This window comes from Phocoena phocoena, chromosome 3 (assembly GCF_963924675.1).
Source record: "Phocoena phocoena chromosome 3, mPhoPho1.1, whole genome shotgun sequence".
In the NCBI taxonomy this organism is placed as follows: Eukaryota; Metazoa; Chordata; class Mammalia; order Artiodactyla; family Phocoenidae; genus Phocoena; species Phocoena phocoena.
Genome location: NC_089221.1, coordinates 36,372,018 through 36,387,193, shown reverse-complemented (window position 1 = coordinate 36,387,193; position 15,176 = coordinate 36,372,018). Strand labels below are relative to the sequence as shown.

The 15,176-nt window shown below is 41.3% G+C and overlaps 1 protein-coding gene across 1 annotated transcript in view; it reads right to left on the bottom strand.

Annotated features, from left to right (window-relative positions):
* NNT (nicotinamide nucleotide transhydrogenase) overlaps window positions 1-15,176 on the bottom strand; it is an 86,588-nt gene that overhangs the window by 49,983 nt on the left and 21,429 nt on the right. The window lies entirely within an intron of this gene.

Genomic DNA, 15,176 nt, shown 5'->3' with positions numbered 1-15,176 from the left:
AACCCCTTTGAATTCTAACCACACCAACTTTACAACCATCGACCTCACAAATTGGATTTGGCATCTAACTAATTTCTCCCGCCCTAGACATTCTGGATTCCTTCTTCCTTCTGAGATATCTATAGCTACAGATCAGACCCTGCATCTGTAATGTTGCCCACTTTGTAAGACATCAAGTGGCCAAAACCATTTAGGCTCCCTAGAAAACATCTGATGTACCACCTATTTCTCTTCTTTGATTTTACTTATTCAACCTTCACAGAACAGTTTTGCAGTGGCTGACACAACACACACACACACACACACACACACACACGTGCGTGTCATAACAGAGATAACAGGTGTTCCGTCCATATTATCACTCTGAAATTCAACCACTTTTGAAAGGATAGCATTTTCTTTCACATAACAGTATTTTACTTAGTACATAGCCAAATAACGGGAGGGTAAGTTAAAAAGATAGACTTAAGTTACAGAGGAATGTTTAAAAGACATGGAATTATTACAAGTAAAAGCACACAACAAAACAGTATGTATAGGATGTTCCCATTCAGTAAAAAAAAAATTTACATATACATATGTATGAATGTTTCAAGTGTGTGTGTGTGTGTGTGTGTGTGTGTGTGTGTATAGATACACACACACACACACACACACACAATATTACATATATAGTTCCTAGCAAATTCTATAGAGTATAATGTTTAACAATAACAGGACGTCTTTGAGTAGTAAGACTAATTTATTTCCTGAGCTTTTTCTTATCTCCCAAGTGTTCTAGAAGAGCTTGTTTTCATGTTATACTTTTAAAAATTCAATAAGGCCTACAGGGAATATACAATGATGAATATAACAATGCAGCTGCCTTTAAGAACTCACATGTGGATTAATTTTTGGAAAATTCTGAAAAGTGCAGAAATGAAAATTAAAAACAGAAGAGGGGAAGAAAGGGAGCCAAAAGAGGAGCAGAGTAGCACAAAAAAGTTCCAAATGAGCAAATCCTCAAAAGATTAGGTCAAGGGAGGGAAAGACTGAGAAGGAAATTTCAAAATACTATCCTACCCTGACGGCCTCCGATGATAAAAATGTAAGGTAAGGTAAGTGCGGCATCACAAAATGGAAGGAACAAAAGGAATAAGATGATTAGCTAGGTTTTGGGGGAAAAAACTACCCAAACCTAATTATCTTACTTCAAACTGAACTCTGAACTCTATAGGTCAGAATTAATTATAAAAGAAGGGCTTCCGTGATGGCGCAGTGGTTGAGAGTCCGCCTGCCGATGCAGGGGACACGGGTTCGTGCCCCAGTCCGGGAAGATCCCACATGCCGTGGAGCGGCTGGGCCCGTGAGCCGTGGCCGCTAAGCCTGCGCGTCCAGAGCCTGTGCTCTGCAACGGGAGAGGCCACAACAGTGAGAGGCCCGCGTACCGCAAAAAAAAAAAAAGAAAAGAAAAGAAAAAAATCAACCCATAAAGAAGAGGAAACACTTGGTGAATATCTCTCCTGTCTTTGGATTGAAAAGTACTTCCTAAATTTACAGCAATGGGAAAAATTACAAAGGAAAATGTCGATAGGCTTAAATATGAAAAAGGTATGTATTACTAGCCTCAAAAAAAATAAACATGACAAAAAATTAATACAAAAAAACTCACAGAAATTTAAATAAAAACAAAACACTAAGATCCTAATTGATAAATGAATAGCAAATACAAATGGCCAATTCAAAGAGAATGGTAATAACCAAATGAAGAAAGTTCACCCTCAGTAAGACTAAAAGAAATGTGAGTACAAAGAGTGAGATACATTTTTGCCCTCAAACTGAAAGAGTCAACAAAATCCAAATACTTCTGAAATGAAACAATTAGCTGGAAAATCTACTAATGAGATTATGAACTGTATAATCTTTCAACAAAGCATAGTAGATCAAGCGTGTATCAACAGGCCAAAAACATTGATATTCATTCAACCAGTAATTCTACTTCTAAGGTTTGATTAATCCTGGGGAAATCAATGAAAGTATAGATACAAGAATAAAGCGAAAAAAAAATGTTAGAACATTATTTTTAATTGACAAAAACTGGAAATAAATGAAAAGGCTAACTTTGGGAGAACAGTTAAATTAAATACAACACATTCAAACAAGAAAATTCCACAAACCATTAAAATATATTTGCAAAGAGTTCTTACTGACTTATTATGTTAAGGGAGAAAACATGATATAATAATATTAAGTGGAGAAAGTAAGAAAGATATTTTATCTTCATCTAACATGATAAAAATGCATGGAAAAAAGGCTGAAAGAAAATGGTAAAATGTTAAGAGTATTTTTCACTGAGTAGAAGGATCACAAATGATCTTTATTTTCTACTTTGTACTTTACTGCATTTCCAACAAGTCATACTATTTTTATAAACAGATAAAGCATAAAGTTTTAAAGTTTCCCCGTTTAAGCTGAGGACAGAGATTAAAGAGTTGCACTAGAAGAATTAAAATAACTTAGAAATGCCCTTAACCAGTCTGTTAACTTACCAATTGAAAACACCGCACTCAAAATCCTCTGCCCTCCCTGCAACAGCAAAGGAAGCTATACAGTTAGGACAGCCTTTCAAAGAGTGAATCCAAACACTTATACAGGCAGGCAGAAACATAACTAAGGATGGATAACAGACAGGAAGATGTGCACAGATTTTTTTATAATATGTAACATAGAAAAGAATATATCCAATGTTTAATTAGAGATGTCCCATATAGAGATGTCCCATAATTACCCCAGTGACAGCCCTGTGCAGATCCTAGACACAAGGATAAAAGATCAAATGAGCATATCAGGTGTTTCAAGACAGGACTGTAGAAGGCAGAAGAGTTAATAAAAGAAGGCAGATAAGAGGTATTTTTTTATAGGCACAATTGGGCTTTCCCCTTTTGACTGCTCATTTCTGTTAATTTTATCATTTATCTGCAAAAGATGAGATATACAAAAAGACCAAGACTGTTACATCTCTTCAAACCACCCTCCCCCAAAAATCACTGATCGAAAAAATTAACAAGGAGAAAAAAAAAATTTTAATATATTTACTGGCACAATACAAACTGTGGGTGAAAGGTGTTCAACTTCATGAAATATTTCTTGGTTCCTTATGGTTCATGGACATTAAGTTCCTGATAAGATTATTCAGTTCCCTCCCAGTTGGAAGTTTATTTCCATACTTTTGCCAAGACAATGGTAGGACATCATGCACTCACAGTCATCATTCAAGGATTCATCCATTCATAGACTCAAGCAATAACTTAGTGCCTACCATGTGCAGGCTAGATGGGGAAGGAAAGCTTTACTTACAGCTCTAACGTCTAATAGTTTAGGATTGAAAGAGGTTGCATTCAAAGATTAGTGAACATTTTTATTAGGAGAATAGCTAAGATACTTATAGCACTCATCTAAAAGTTTTAATTATAGTTTCCCAATTGGATGGCCATTATTTAGGGTGAGTGGAGGCGCCATAGACTAGTGTAAGGCATCCTTGAATCTCTGTGTGCACCCAGAACTGACAATAGACAGAAAAAAATGCCTCACACATGTGCACTGTTTCTAGATGTATGTACGTATGGCTGTGATTCACACAAAGTTATTCTGAAATGTGACTGAATTCATAGTATCTTTTCATACTCATGTGTTTTCTCATTAAACGAATACTAAGATGCAGTTTTTAAAGTAGTAAATTCAAAGATTTCTAGAAAAAAAATTACTTCTTTCTAAAAATAACTTTAACAACTTTTCACTATGCAGCAAAAGAATATACCACTGGCCTCTCTACAACAGTAAATTAAAAAAAGAGAGATTTGGCTTAAACTAAATCTCAACAGCTGAAGATTTACTGGAAAGTTTTGCAATATATTATACCTCTCTGAATAAATCAGGCCTAACGTGATCATTTGAAATCAATAAATTCTCAGATTCTATCTTACTGGAAAAAGAATCAAGCCCTCACAAACAACATTAATCACAAAAAAAAAAAAAGAAAGAAAGAAAAATTAATAGGAAGCCACTAAAAATATTAAGAACAATAAGACACCATGATGAAAAAGGCTTACCACAAAATTTTATAATAATTCCCAAGAGCATTTAGCATTATTTACCGGAATTATTCAATGGCATTTAATCAGATGGGGAAATTCCTAACTTCCTGGCCTGTAAGCCATCAAATTAAGCAGGCTCAAGAAAAACTTTCTGGTCTTCCCTGGTGGTGCAGTTGCTAAGAATCTGCCTGCCAATTCAGGGAACACGGGTTCGAGCCCCGGTCCGGGAAGATCCCACGTGCCGCGGAGCAACCAAGCCTATGCGCTACAACTACCGAGCCTGTGCTCTAGAGCCCTCGAGCCGCAACTACTGAAGCCTGTGCACCTAGAGCCCGTGCTCCACAGCAAGAGAAGCCACCGCAATGAGAAGCCTGCGCACTGCAACACAGAGCAGCCCCCGCTCGCCGCAACTAGAGAAAGCCCGCAAGCAGCAACAAAGACCCAACGCAGCCAAAATTAAATAAATAAATTTATAAAGAAAAAGAAAAACTTTCTGCTTTAACAAGAACATGGTATATTTAACAGTATAGTAATAAAGAGATTAATAATATAAATTATAGAGTATGTCTCCAAACCAAAATAGATTTCTCATGAACAAGTACTATAAATAAAGGATAATTTTTAATGTAACACAATACTATATATTGACTACATGTAAAACAGAGCATGTAAAAATGTTCTGAACTTAGTATTTATACAGTAAGAAATGTCATTCTAAGCATACAATTTTATACTGAGCACTAGTGTTTATCCAGCATCCTCTTGTCACTACTCTGATTTCCATTTTCTCCACACAGTCCATGACCTTCAGGAGAAATGACCTGACACTACTGCAGAGGCAGGCCTCGCTGGCCTAAGGGTAATCTCAGCACCTACTGAACACCAGTTCAGAAATCCAGGCGTAAGCTGAGGAGCATCTCATTGCCCTGCCTACATGGATGGTTCAGAAGTGGGGATGTAACCCAGTCAAGGCCAATAAGAATGAGGGAAAGCGTGCTAAGGGATTGTGCAAAAGACGTTCCCTTGCTCTTCAAGAGGGAGCCATCAGAACGACTTGCCTTGCCCTCCGGATGTGTGCTGCGCACAGTGGAGGCCTGCCTCTGCTCCTGACCACGAAACCAACTCAGAGAGAGCAGAGCTAAAAGAGGACAAAGTGGCACGGCAGGGCCCCGACCACACCTACCCAGCTATAACTGGCTTCCTTCACCTACGCAACCCAGCAAATCTCCTTTCTTGTTTAAGGCAGACTGTGTTGGAACTTCTGCTTCTGGCAGCCAAAGGCACCCTAACTGATACACACCAAAGGCTCTTTTGGAATAACAAAATCATAGATGGGGTTAAAATATTGAGTCTTTTTTTTTTTTTTAACACATTCTTTATGATAGTCTTCTCCTTCCTTCCTTCCTTCCTTCCTTCCTTCCTTCCTTCCTTCCTCCCTCCCTCCCTCCCTCCCTCCCTCCTTCCCTCCCTCCCTCCCTCCCTCCCTCCCTCCCTTCCTTCCTTCCATCCTTCTTTCTTTCTTTCTTTCTTTCTTTCTGGTTGCGTTGGGTCTTTGTTGCTGCACGCAGGCTTTCTCTAGTTGCGGCGAGCGGGGGCTACTGTTCGTTGCGATGCGCAGGCTTCTCATTGCGGTGGCTTCTCTTGTTGTGGAGCATGGGCTCTAGGCACGTGGGCTTCAGTAGTTGTGTCATGTGGGCTCAGTAGTTGTGGCTCACGGGCTCTAGAGCACAGGCTCAGTAGTTGTAGCACACGGGCTTAGTTGCTCCGCGGCATGTGGGATCTTCCCGGACCAGGGCTCGAACCTGTGTCCCCTGAATTGGCAGGCGGATTCTTAGCAACTGCGCCACCAGGGAAGTCCAAAATATTGAGTCTTAAACTATAAAAATGTTACAGATAAGGACAAAAGGCTTTTTATACATATATGTACACATATGAAAAAAAAGAGATAATTGGTTATGTAATAGATTGGATGTGGCAAAAAACTGCCGAACATTTGCCCCACTGATCTAATAAGTCTCTGATTCTGCCAGCCCCGAGGTGCACAGAACAACACACCGATACAATCCCTCTATCTCTGTTACCACTAGAGAGGCTACAGATAGCTTTGTTCATGAACATAAAGGGATTCTGACCCAAGCTTAACCAGTCAAGCTTTATACGTGAGTTCTATTCCTGGAACTAGATAAAAAATTTCTCTGCCTAATTATTTGTATAAGGAACCAGAGAGAAAGCCAGGTGGCAAAAACTTGACTGTTACAGATTGGATGCCTTGAGATATTTCTAAATGTAATACGTAGGAAATATGATTAGTCAACAGCATGTTTTAGCAGATAAGAGAAATCCTTAAAGATCTATTTAAAGAAGAAACCTAAAAACAAGCCTTTACCTAATAATTAAAGAACACATTTATAAAAAATTTTTGAGGATTACCTCAATAATTTACCTCCATAGCTGCAAAATTCTGTATAGATAAAAATCAAAATCAGTCAAGGCTTTACCATGGCTTCATAGCTATGGGAATTCTCAAAAAAAGGAAAACAACCTACCAAACCTAAATGGTAACATAAAAAGGAAACACATATATTATATAATATTATTATATATAAATATATAATACATTAAATAATATTCTTATATAAATTATAACATTCTTTGTTTTCCCTCCAATACACGTTTAGATGTACATTAGCTACCAATCCCTAAAAAAATTAATGAATATTTATTATACATTTGTTAATAAAATAATTAGGAGGTGTTTGTTTTTTTTTGCGGTACGCGGGCCTCTCACTGTTGTGGCCTCTCCCGTTGCGGAGCACAGGCTCCGGATGCGCAGGCTCAGTGGCCATGGCTCACGGGCCCAGCCACTCCGCGGCATGTGGGATCTTCCTGGACTGGGGCACAAACCCGTGTCCCCTGCATCGGCAGGCGGACTCTCAACCACTGCGCCACCAGGGGAGCCCAGGAGGTTATTTTTTAAAAGAGAAAAGAGGTTATTTAAAAAATAACCCAGGAGGTTATTTTTTAAAAGAGCGGAGTAGCCCCCGCTCATCGCAACTAGAGAAAGCCCGCACGCAGCAACAAAGACCCAACGCAGCCAAAAATAAATAAATAAAAATTTTTAAAAAACCCAAAAACTTAGGTCAGAATGAGATTGACAGAAAAGCCTTAATGAAATAGATATCTTCAGAAAAGTCAGATAAAAAGCAAGTTAAGCCATCGTTTTCCACAGTGAAATCCATGCTAGATTACCACCTAATGGCAATGTTTTTGTAACTTCATGAGTATGTCCATAAGCCTGATGATTTCAGAGAACATCTTTGACATGCCACATAATGCTCAAGAATGTCTGGACTTTCTATTGCAACAGTCAATAAGCTTTTCAGTCTGGATACCATTTGCAAGACCAAGCATCACCAATGGAAGAAAGGTGATTATGCTAATGCTCTATGTGCCAGGCCCTACACTGGGCTTTTTTCTTCATGTAGTCCTCAAAACAACTCTGCAACATAAAAAGGTTTACTTCCTTTTCCGAAATGAGGAATCTGAGGTTCAGAGAGCCACAGCTGTTAAGCAGTGGAACTGGAATTTGAATCTACTCTGTCTGGTTCTAAATCCATGATCTGATTGCCAAAGAATGGATTAAACATAAGCAGATAATATTAAAAACTGGGGAAGAGGAAAGAAGCTTTTAGTTCCTCACCAAAATCCACATTTGTTACGGGCTGAATTGTGTCCCCAGAAAAATTCACGTGTTGAAACCCTAACCCCCGGTAACTCAGAATACAACTATATTTAGAGATAGAGTCTTTAAAGAGATGATTACATCAAATGAGGCCATCAGGGTGGGCCCTAATCCAATCTGACTGGTATCCTTAAAAACAAGAGAAAATGTGGACACAAAAAAGACACCAAGACCATGTGAGGACACAGCAAGAAGAGGCCCTCTACAAGCCCAGGAGAGAAGCCTCAAAAGAAACCTTGATCTTGGACTTCTAGGCTCCAGACTGTGAGAAAATTAATTTCTGTCGTTTAAGCTCCCCAGTCTGTGAGATCTTGTTACGGCACCCTTAGCAAACTAATACAATGTTCTCTTATTCCTGGGGGCACAGTTAGACAACCATTCCCAGCCTCCTTCGTAGTTAGGTTTGGCCATGTGACTAGGTCTTTAGCAGAAGAAATGTGAGCAGGGGTGGTGTATGCCACTTCTGGGCATCCCATGCACACTCCTCCTTGGCCCTTTACTTCTAGCTGGCTGGAACAGAGACAGCGCCCTGAGCGACCTTCACGGCCTCATAACATTGATGACAACATTGCTGTACCTGAATCCCCAGAGGACCACCTGAAGGAGAGCTGCCCTCCAATGCGTCAACCACCTATTACTGTTAACTGAGCAAGAAGTGAATTTCTATAATGTCTGAGCTTTTGCGTGAATTTGTTTTAGCAGCTAGACCATCCTAGCTAATACTGAGGCATAAGAAAGTATAGAGAAAGTGGAAATAAGGAAGAACAGAAATGCCCATGGTGGAAAGTGCTGGTTGTAGCTGTAACTCTATCTATTGGGTGCTGTTTCACCAGAGACGGGACAGCCTCAGTCTCCCAATCCTTTTCAACTCAGGGACTGCCACAGAGGGAAGCACAGTGCTTTCCAATCTTGCAACATACTTTGGGAGAAATAACAGACCAAACCAGAAGATAATTCTGGGCCATAAATCTTCCTACCAGGTCATTGTTAAATGTGGCCCAGTCACTCACTAAATGTGCTCAAACACACTCTAAATAGTCAAGATTGATAAATGACGATGGAAAACTCCACAGTTTTGGCATCTTCCTCTTGATGACAAGTTGCCCTGCCTCTGTTGAAAGCTACCAAGACGTGTATAGACAGCCTGTGGTTACCAGCCCTTGATGTTGCAACATTTAAGTATTTTTCTCTGTCCTTCCAAATTCTCAAAACAAATGAAACTCTGTACAAGAAATATTACAAAATTCCATACAATCATACAATGCATTTAAAGGAGGAGAGGATGGTAGATGAATCAGATTAGTCAGTAAAAGAAAGTTAAATAATTCAAAAAAAGTTGAAAATCCCTGATCTGTCGCTGTCCTGTAAGACCACAATGTTTACAGAATGAAAAGAATAATCTGAAAAATAAAGCTTTACTTTAGAGAAAGTCCTTGTGTAGTTATCAAAACAATATTATCTTTGTGGAATTTCACAAACGAAGAGTATACTGCTATATCAATTATTCTCTTGCCTAAAAGAACAAGTGTGAAAATTACTATGGAGGGCTTCCCTGGTGGCGCAGTGGTTTAGAGTCCACCTGCCGATGCAGGGGACACGGGTTCGTGCCCCGGTCCGGGAAGATCCCACATGCCAAGGAGCAGCTGCGCCAGTGAGCCATGGCCGCTGAGCCTGCGCGTCCGGAGCCTGGGCTCCACAACAGGAGAGGCCACAACAGTGAGAGGCCCACGTACCGCAAAGAAAAAAAAAAATTACTACGGAAAGTTACTCTTTTGTACTATATTTCTACTCCATATGAAAGATGGCTTCAAAGAGACAGGCAGCATCCAATGCAAAACCAATGTTGATTTTCCAGGAGACTGTGAGATCCCTCAGGTTTGGTCTCACATGTGTGAGGCCCTTGTATATCAAGGGAAAACACTCCCTCCCAATTCTCCAGAGTCATGCAAAATTGCCACAAAGCTCCTTTGATGGGTGTATACTATAGACCCTATCTGATATAGATAAAAATAAAAAGGACTGTTACCCTAATCTGGATCATACCTAAAAAGAGGCCCAAGGATATATGGCCTAAGGGATCATAATTTATAATCAAGCAATGAATATCTTCCCTCCTGGATGATAGTACACTTTCTAACTCCTGAACAGACCTTCCCACTACTTCCTAATTCTATCTCCTGAGAGGCCTAGCTCAACACCTCAAACTGCAAACGTGGCAAGTGTCCTACTTTTGAAAATTTAAGAAAGCTAGCTTCCCAGTCTTAAACTAGCCTCTGCAGTATTCCTATCCAAGAGTGTTCTTTCTTGGATAGCACCAGAAAAATAAAGGGGATTGTACCAACTGAGAACTAAGGAAGGAACCCACATTAGCTCAGGAACATCTGCTGAGCCACAGCTGTACACAAGGCTCCCTGGTAAGCACCCTCGTGGCAGAGATGAGACAGGGCAACTAGAGGGCAGTGAGACTGAGAACTACTGGAATTTGAGGCACGGGCAAATGCTATGAATGCAGAAAAAAGAGGGTTTACTACGGAGCAGGAGACGGCAGGAACTCTGGAGAAACTACTGAGCTCAGTAGGACTTCAAAAGACAGGGAATAGAGACACAGACTTACTAGAGAATGGACTTGAGGACACGGGGAAGGGGAAGGGTAAGCTGGGATGAAGTGAGAGAGAGGCATGGACTTATATACACTATAAGTAAATGTAAAATAGATAGCTGGTGGGAAGCAGCCACATAGCACAGGGAGATCAGCTTGATGCTTTGTGACCACCTGGAGGGGTGGGATAGGGAGGGTGGGAGGGAGGGAGATGCAAGAGGGAAGAGATATGGGAACATATGTATAACTGATTCACTTTGTTATAAAGCAGAAACTAACACACCATTGTAACGCAATTATACTCCAATAAAGATGTTAAAAAAAAAAAAAAAAGGCAGGGAAGGGCAGGGACAGCATTCCAAAGAGAAGGAACAATACGTGCAAGGCCTGAAAGTCCTTGGCCTCCTTGTGCAGATAATAGCAGCGAGCATGACTGAAATCAGGCCCAGAGAGCAAGACATGAGTTTCACATGAGATCCAAAAGCTCAATCAGGACTAGAAACTGAAAGGCGAGAAATACCTTACCACAGGGTGCAAAATTTAGGGTACCGGTAAGGGTGGGGTGGGGAGGGAGGGGAGGTGATCCAATCCTGAGGACTTTAGATGCCTTTACCTAATGATGCTGGGAACCTGAGTGGTCCAAGTTACTGTCATTACTAAGCAAAACCCCAGGCTTTCCAGGAGCTATGATTCAATTACGAAATGAGGGCAGGGCCTGAGGTGGGGAAGGGGAGAGCAGGAAAGCCAGATGACCCTATGACGCTTATGATTTTTAATCAGGCGTCATCAGGAAAGGTTCTAAATGGAGAGAGTTGTCTCTGTCAGGGTAGATTTAGCGCGTGCCCCACAGTACTCCTAATTCTCACAGGAATTTAGGCAAAATTTGCCTAACACACAGTCACTGCTAAACCACTGTGATTCCTCCTCACACCCCCATCCCGTAATCCCTAATCTACGAATTAGATTCTCAACCTGATTCAGGTTCTTCCTGATTAAACCTTCCAAGTCTATGAAAAGTCTCTCTAAAAGGGTTTCAGAACAATAAGAATGCTGAAAAAATCTCCTGTGTCTCAAAAGGTTTACTGGAAAAGATTATGAGCACAGCCTGAACGTTATCAGAGAGGGGGGCTGCCGAACTTTTTAGTGGTAACCCTAAAGGTCACGGAGCTGGACAGGAAGGTTGGGAGCTTTCCCTCGTGGGCACAGCACCACAAAATGAGACTGTCCGCTAGGCCCTCTCTTGAAGTTACCTGCACTAAGTGAAATGCTAGCCCTGCATCCATCGCCCAACCCAACTGAGGGGGTCTAGACAATGGTACAAGACACCAGGCAGCATAATAAGTAGCTAGCTACAGAAACGTTTCATTTTACCTAGGATCCTCACGAGTACAACATTATTGTGTGTCCAAGCCCACTGACTGACGTGTGCCTAGGAGGAATGAAAATTTACCAGCTCTGCAGGATTGCTACCTGAAGCGAGCTCATTGCCCATGTTCCTCTCTCAACGTTCTTATCCATGCCAGGTCTTCAGTACAGCCGTGAGGATCTCGGTCTAAGGAATTGCAACTTGGAGAACTTCTGACATTTAACTTAATCCCCTTTGGATCCACTCAAGGAAAACTTTAGAACAACTTCTGCTCCAGGAGTCTTTCACAAGCAAGACACACCATCAGGTGACTTATGCAAAGGCTCAGGACCAACACCAGTAAGGGTACAATGCCAAGGACACTGTTTTTCAAAGGGCATATATATATATATAATGCCCTTTATATAATCTTTTCAGTTTGTTTTTTTAATGCTCAGAGGTTTTCAGGTTTCAGTCCCCTAGGGATACGTAAGACCTTTAAAAAGATCATCTTCCTTATTATATTCAAATTAGCTTTTCTCTTTTGGGGGGGCTTACCAAAAAAGTAACAGAAAGGTGCTTTTCAGATCAGCCTTGTGAGTATGAACTCTGGGTCAATCCACTGGTCAGGGACTTTGTGCAAGTTTAAAGTGCTTTGACCAGACGGCTTCAGAAAAGACTGAAAACAGGAAAGGCTCAGCAGAACAGACTCGTAAACCTTCTTCAACAAGTCCTCTTTAACACTATCATATAATTTGAACTGCTGCTAAGGTACACTTACTGTAAACTACTTATAAAAAATAAGAGGTTAGGGCTTCCCTGGTGGCACAGTGGTTGAGAGTCCGCCTGCCGATGCAGGGGACACGGGTTCGTGCCCCGGTCCAGGAGGATCCCACATGCCGCGGAGCATGGCCATGGAGCCTGCGCGTCCGGAGCCTGTGCTCCGCAATGGGAGAGGCCACAACAGTGCGAGGCCCGCGTACCGCAAAATAAATAAATAAGAGGTTAAATTTTAGTCAACTGTTCACATGCCCTTTTTTGTTCAAAAAAAAAAAGATACTATGGGGAGTAGGTCCTAAAAGTCCATATGTGTTTTATACAAGAAGTCTTGAGTTCTATAACTTACTTTAAGATTTACCATCAATAATAATTCTATATACTATATCCAAAGTATACTCAGCTCTTTTTTTAACCTAGTGACATATATTTTATTTTTTCTATTTTTTATTATTTTATTTTTTTATTGAAGTTTAGTTGATTTACAATGTTGTGTTAGTTTCAGGTGTAGAGCAAAGTGATTCAGTTCTTATATATAGATATATAGATATAGATATTCTTTTTCAGACTTTTTCCCTCATAGGTTATTACAAAATACTGAGTAGAGTTCCCTGTGCTATACAGTAAGTCCTTGTTGGTTATCTATTTTATATACAGTAGTATGTATATGTTAATCCTAAACTCCTAATTTATCCCTCTACCCTCTTCCCCTTTGGTAACCGTAAGTTTGTTTTCTATGTCTGTGGATCTACTCAGTTCTTTATAAAGAGAATGATTTCAAACTACTAGCTTCAGGGCTTTCAGGGCTTCACCATTTACTGCATGAGTAAATGCTTTAGCACCCTCTACTGGCCACTTGTTACATCCAGTCAGTTCCCAGCTCATCTCCCCAACAGGCAACTACCTTTCAAAGGTCAAATGGTGGCTACAGCAAAAGCCACCCCATCCTTCCTTCAAAGCCACCTGCAACAGCTGAGCCAGAAGCCACCGCCACAAAAGGAAAGGATGAATCCTGAAGTGCTCTCCTGCCACCACCTGTCCATGAGTCCTACTGTCGCTGGCAGATTTCAAACACCACCTGTGGCCCCTGCCTTGTCTGATCTGCACCCACCTCCAGTAACCAACCCCAGCCTCATTTCCACACACACACACAGATTCTTCTAGGGGCTGAGCCCATGTCACTCTCCCGCTGTCTGCTTCATCTAGCCAGCTCCGGTGGGATAGGGATGTCTGGAGAGAAGAGCTCACCCACTGGGTATCACATGGGTAAACAGAGGACAAAAAGAAGAGCCTGAAAGGCACGTTTTCCCCCACAAGCTCACAGATATGCTGCCAATCAGCTTCCTGCCCCTGGGTGTATATCAGCCAGATTGGGGGAAGGGGGTGCCAGAAGAGGATTTCTCCTTTCCCAGAACCTCATGACAAAGCAGCTTCTCCTAATTTTCCACGGTCCCCTAGAGAAAGCAAGGCTCCTTTAGGAGGATCGAACACAAGTAACGCGAACCCTGTAAGTTCTCATTATCTGGCCCACTTTCTTTTAGAAAGGGAAAAAAATTAGAGTCAGCATGGTATTCATTATTCACTAACAGAAGCAAAGGACAGGAGAGGAGATAGGAATATAAAAGGTAGAGAGTTTCTTCACTCCCAAATCTTGCTAGATCAAGCTACTGTTTACTGTTTATTACTGATTAATAAATGCTGGCTGGTTTGACATCAAGCATCTATTCTTTAGAAGAGGATGTTGTAAAGGACTAAAAAGTAATTCCTGCCATCAAAGAGCTCATGATTTGATTGCAAAGACCAAACAAGTCAAAGGAAGTAATTACAAAGTAACAAAGCATCATAACCTTTAGTAAAAAATATATACGGGAAATTCCATAAGTATATATACACACACACAAAGTCCCCCTCTCTTTCTCATGTATAAAAAAATGATCATCAGGGCTTCCCTGGTGGCACAGTGGTGGAGGGTCCGCCTGCTGATGCTGGGGACGCGGGTTCGTGCCCCCGTCCGGGGGGATCCCGCATGCCGCGGAACGGCTGGGCCCGTGGGCCATGGTCGCTGGGCCTTCGCATCCGGAGCCTGTGCTCTGCAACGGGAGAGGCCACAGCGGTGAGAGGCCCGCATACCAAAAAAAAAAAAAGATCATCAAAATATTAATAATGGGACTTCCCTGGTGGTGCAGTGGTTAAGAATCTGCCTGCCAATGCAAGGGACACAGGTTCGGGCCCTGGTCCGGGAAGATCCCACATGCTGCAGAGCAACTAAGCCTGTGCAACACAACTACTGAGCCTGTGCTCTGGAGCCCACAAGTCACAACTACTGAAGCCTGCGCGCCTAGAGCCCGTATTCCGCAATAAGAGAAGCCACCACGATGAGAAGCCCGCGTACCACAACGAAGAGTAGCCCCGGCTCGCGGCAGCTAGAGAAAGTCGACGCGCAGCAAGGAAGACCCAACACAGCCAAAGATAAATAAATAAATAAGTAAAATTTTAAAAATTATAAATAAGTTTTTAAAAATATATATTAATAATGGTCACTCTGGTAGAACTTCCAATCTGTACTTTTTCTTTCATATTTTTCAGTGCTGTTTGGATTTCCTACAATAGAAATGTAGTATCTTAACAAAGAGAACAGAA